This window comes from Lithobates pipiens, unplaced genomic scaffold (assembly GCF_037356315.1).
Source record: "Lithobates pipiens isolate NorthernLeopardFrog02 unplaced genomic scaffold, aLitPip1_a1.2 Scaffold_8, whole genome shotgun sequence".
NCBI classification, from domain to species: domain Eukaryota; kingdom Metazoa; phylum Chordata; class Amphibia; order Anura; family Ranidae; genus Lithobates; species Lithobates pipiens.
In genome coordinates this window covers 599,298,865-599,304,506 of record NW_027507903.1, presented here as the reverse complement: position 1 = coordinate 599,304,506, position 5,642 = coordinate 599,298,865, and positions in this window count along the sequence as shown.

Genomic DNA, 5,642 nt, shown 5'->3' with positions numbered 1-5,642 from the left:
AAGCAAAGATATCTTGAAACCTACTTTGCTTCTGTCCGTGGGAAATGCCAAGGGCAGCATTTCGAAGTATATCTCAACCTGATTGAGAAACCCTCTGCATTGAACTGGATCGCCCCAAATTGCAGAACCAGACATACCTCTTATAGAGGCAATACACGAGGCGGGTGCTTGCACAGAGACTGATGCAGCAGCAGGGACGGTTGTACCGGAGCAGCCACCGTGGGGGATTCCAGATGAGCCGTGCGATTCAGAAGTAATGCCAAGGAAAACTGATCCATGCGGTGATCTTGCTCATCCAATCTGGAAAAAATATTACCAACAAGTGGATAGACTGTATCTTCTGAATTCATGGCCTTCGCGTACTGGTCATGAACCATGGAACAGACTGAGACAGAAGTACAATCAAATCACACTTATTTATTAATAAAAAGGTAAATAGAAAAAAGCATAGTCAAGCATAGCCAGAGTCCAGTAGCCAGATCGGGTAGTCAGCCAGTCCAAAATTCATAAACCAGATCGGGTAATCAGCCAGTCCAGAAGTCAGGGATCCAAGGAGAACAACTGCAAGAAGGATAAGAAGCCAGGAGGGATGTCCGCAAGCCAGTCTTGAAACAAACAGCAGGAGATGGTTCCTTGTGATGTGACCAACGCGAAGGCAAAGGAAAGAGTGAGCTGGAAGGCTTTAAATAGGCAGGTCAGACGAGCATCATCGGGGACAGCTGGTAACTGTGGAAAGAGAAGAGAACTGGCAATTCGCCCACAGCTGAGCGGCCAGCCCAGAGGAGGAAGGGCTAAGCAAGCCCTGACAGACTCTCACATTGAATAAGAACGGTAACAGCTCAAAAGAAAAATGACTGCCTGGCATCTTCCGCCAGTCTTATGTCACTTCCGGTATTACGCTCGGTTCACGGCCACTCCCTATGTGTTACGTCAATCACGTGACCGTCATCAGGGGATCGTGATTGGCTGTTCTAGCACTCCTTAAATATAATATGACCGGAAGTACCAGCACGGCCATCTTCATTATGGTTCATTAACCACTTCCCGACCGCCGCACGACGATGTACGTCGACAGAATGGCACGGGCAGGCATATGGGCGTACATGTATGTAGCTGCCTTCCCGCGGGTCGGGTGCCCGATCGGGCCCCCGCCCGGTGCCCGCGGCGGTCGGTATTCGTTCGGGAGCGATCCCGGACGAGGGGATGGCCATTCATTCATGGCCACTCCCTCGCGATCGCTCCCGACGAATGAAAATGCTCCGTGACATCACTTCCTCTCCTGTAATGTAAACACAGGAGAGGAAGTGATGTAATCTCTCCTCCGTGTCGGTATTTTTCGTTCCGACACCGAGGAGAGAGGATCGGTGAGTTGCACCAACACGACACTACACAGTAGAACATGCCAGGCACACTCACACCCCCCCGATCACCCCCCCAATTACCCCTGCCCCCCAGTCACAGTGACACCAATGTCATTTTTTTTTTTTTTTGCATTGGTGTAATTTGGGACTGTGATAACTGTTAGGGCAGTTAGGGTTAGCCCCCTTTAGTTCTAATGTACCCCCCTAACCCCCCCAATAAAGGTTTAACCCCGTGATCACCCCCCGTCGCCAGTGTCACTAAGGCTGGGTTCACATTGCAGCGGTTTATTAGAACGAATGTGATTCGCACCGCACTGCAGTGCAAATCACATCCGATCTCTGTGCGATTCGAGTTCAGCCATTCGCCGCACCCGCCGCAAATTCGCACGGGACCCTTTTTTTGGTCCGCAGCAGAATCGGATCGCATGGGTGTTCACACCATGCGATCTGTGTTTGCAGATCGCACTGCGATATGCGAACTGATCTGGGGGTGTCATTAACATTTCACTGACACTCCCAGCAGTTCGCATAGGGCAGTGTGAACTGCCGCCGGGAGGCATGCGATGCGGGAACCCGCCGCGGATTCGTGGCGTTCCCGCATCACTCCAGTGTGAACCCAGCCTAATAAGCGATCGTTTTTCTGATCGCTGTATTAGTGTCACAGGTGACGCTAGTTAGGCAGGTAGGTATTTAGGTTCGCCGCAGCTTTTTATAGCGCCAGGGACCCCATATACTACCGCATAAAGCCCCCTGATTGCCCCCTAGTTAACCCTTTCACCAGTGATCACCATATAACTGTTACAGGTGACGCTGGTTGGTTAGTTATTTTTTTATAGTTTCAGGGCACCCGCCATTTATTACCTAATAAAGGTTTAACCCCCTGATCACCCAGCGGGTGTCATTTGTGACTGTAATAACTGTTAGGGCAGTTAGGGTTAGCCCCCTTTAGTTCTAAGGTACCCCCCTAACCCCCCCAATAAAGGTTTAACCCCGTGATCACCCCCCGTCGCCAGTGTCACTAAGGCTGGGTTCACATTGCAGCGGTTTATGAGAACGGATGTGATTCGCACCGCACTGCAGTGCAAATCACATCCGATCTCTGTGCGATTCGAGTTCAGCCATACAGATAGTATGGCTGAATTCGTGTCGCACCCGCCGCAAACTCGCACAGGACCCTTTTTTTGGTCCGCAGCAGAATCGGATCGCATGGGTGTTCACACCATGCGATCCGAGTTTGCAGATCGCACTGCGATATGCGAACTGATCTGGGGGTGTCATTACCATTTCACTGACCCTCCCAGCAGTTCGCATAGGGCAGTGTGAACTGCCGCCAGGAGGCATGTGATGCGGGAACCCGCCGCGCATTCGTGGCGTTCCCACATCGCTCCAGTGTGAACCCAGCCTAATAAGCGATCATTTTTCTGATCGCTGTATTAGTGTCACAGGTGACGCTAGTTAGGCAGGTAGGTATTTAGGTTCGCCGCAGCTTTTTATAGCGCCAGGGACCCCCATATACTACCGCATAAAGCCCCCTGATTGCCCCCTAGTTAACCCTTTCACCAGTGATCACCATATAACTGTTACAGGTGACGCTGGTTGGTTAGTTATTTTTTTATAGTTTCAGGGCACCCGCCATTTATTACCTAGTCTCACTAGTGTACCCCTAAATTTAGGGGTGTCTACTTTCCAAAATGGGGTCATTTGGGGGGGTTTGTGCCATCTTGGCATTTTATGGCCTTCAAAACTGTAACGCCCTTAGAAAGCCTGAAGGCGGTGCTTGGTTTTCGGGGCCCCGTACGCGGCTAGGCTCCCAAAAAGTCCCACATATGTGGTATCCCCGTACTCAGGAGAAGCAGCAGAATTTATTTTGGGGTGTCATTTCACATATGCCCATGGCATGCGTGAGCAATATATCATTTAGTGACAACTTTGTGAAAAAAAAAAAAGTTTGTAATTTTCCAGCAACTTGTGGCAAAATATAAAATATTCTATGGACTCAACATGCCTCTCAGCAAATAGCTTGGGGTGTCTACTTTCTAAAATGGGGTCATTTGTGGGGGTTTTGTGCCATCTTGGCATTTTATGGCCTTCAAAACTGTAATAGGTAGTGAGAAGTGAAATCAAAATTTACGCCCTTAGAAAGCCTGAAGGCGGTGCTTGGTTTTCGGGGCCCCGTACACGGCTAGGCTCCCAAAAAGTCCCACATATGTGGTATCCCCGTACTCAGGAGAAGCAGCAGAATTTATTTTGGGGTGTCATTTCACATATGCCCATGGCATGCGTGAGCAATATATCATTTAGTGACAACTTTGTGTAAAAAAAAAAAAATTTTTTTTTTGTCATTATTCAATCGCTTGAGGCAAAAAAATAAAATATTCAATGGGCTCAACATGCCACTTATCAATTTCCTTAGGGGGTCTACTTTCCAAAATGGGGTCATTTGGGGGGGTTTTGTACTGCCCTGCCATTTTAGCACCTCAAGAAATGAGATAGGCAGTCGTAAACTAAAAGCTGCGTAAATTCCAGAAAACGTACCTTAGTTTGTAGATGTGACAACTTTTGCGCAAACCAATAAATATACAATTATTGACTTTTTTTTTACCAAAGACATGTGGCTGAATACATTTTGGCCTAAATGTATGACTAAAATTGAGTTTATTGGATTTTTCTAATAACAAAAAGTAGAAAATATCATTTTTTTTCAAAATTTGCGGTCTTTTTACGTTTATATCGCAAAAAATAAAAATCGCAGAGGCAATCAAATACCATCAAAAGAAAGCTCTATTTGTGGGAAGAAAAGGACGCAAATTTTGTTTTGGGTACAACATTGCATGACCGCGCAATTACCAGTTAAAGCAGCGCAGTGCCAAATTGTAAAAAGACCTCTGGTCATTTACCAGCAAAATGGTCCGGTCTGAAAGTGGTTAAGTAAGTATAATGGAAACCAGAAGTATCAATTCGGCCATCTTAGTTATAGTAATCTATGCCTAATTCCGCAATAGTTTATTACCAGTAAGCAGAGGGGCATAAGGCTAATAGCATTATTTACATATGATGGCCTCACTGCAAACAAATGAGATCATAATAGATTATAATAGATTATAAAACAAAAGACTATATAGAGAAGTTAAAAACCGGGGGGTATTTTATACATCAACAGGATTAATGTGTGCCCCACTTATTTTATTTTATAGAAAATTGATCAAATGTAGGAAATTCTTTTACTTAAATATGCAATAACGGCAACAATCTAGAATAAAAGTACAGACGAGAATAATGCTAATAAATATAATATTAAAAATATATATCAAAAAATCGATATATATAATAAATAAAAATAAAAATGAAATACATCTAACACAGAATCGCAAGCTAAAAATCTGAAACGCATACCGGAAATGAAGTATTATACCAATAATATCATATTACATTACACAGGTAACCATATATTAGCAGCAATTATATGTGTCCTAAAACACCAGAAAAATGTTTAGCAAGTTTTTCCAAAAATTACTCATAAAACTGTTTAAATCGAATTCAACATTTAGGCCTTCAGGCGTAAAGGTTCTCATAATATATATCCACCTGGATTCTTTTTGCCTTATAGTTCTAACCTTATGACTGCCTCTCCATGATGGATTATATCTTTCAATGCCCCAGAATTGCAAGTGAGAGGGGTCCCTATTGTGTACTAAATCAAAGTGTTTCGAAACACTATGCTTCGGAAAACCATTAACCCCCCTGACGGTATTCCCAAGTCTGGCTCGGGGTGGAATTTTTATGCCAAAAGCGGTAACCCCGAGCCAGACTCGGGACCGCATCGCTGGATCCAGGAGGATGTTTACTTACCTTCTCCCTCGGATCCAGCGATGTCCCCCCGCTGTACGAGCGAGCCGTGTCTCGCTCGATCTATCACGGAGCCGGTCTCCGTTCCCTGCGAGCGTTGCGACGCATGGGGACGGAGATCGGCGCCAAATTCAAAAAGTGAAACACACACATTACATACAGTATAATGTAATCTTACAGATTACATTGCTGTATGTAATTATTTCACATCCCCTTTGTCCCTAGTGGTCTGCCCAGTGTCCTGCATGCAGTTTTATATAATAAAAACTGTTCTTTATGCCTGGAAACTGGAGATTGTCCATAGCAACCAAAACTGTCGCTTTACATCAAAAATGATTATAGACCAGCTAGAAAACAGCGATAATAAATTGTAATCACTTGCAGAATTGAGCGATAGCGATTTGTGCGGAGATCCGTCATCAAATACTGAAAAGT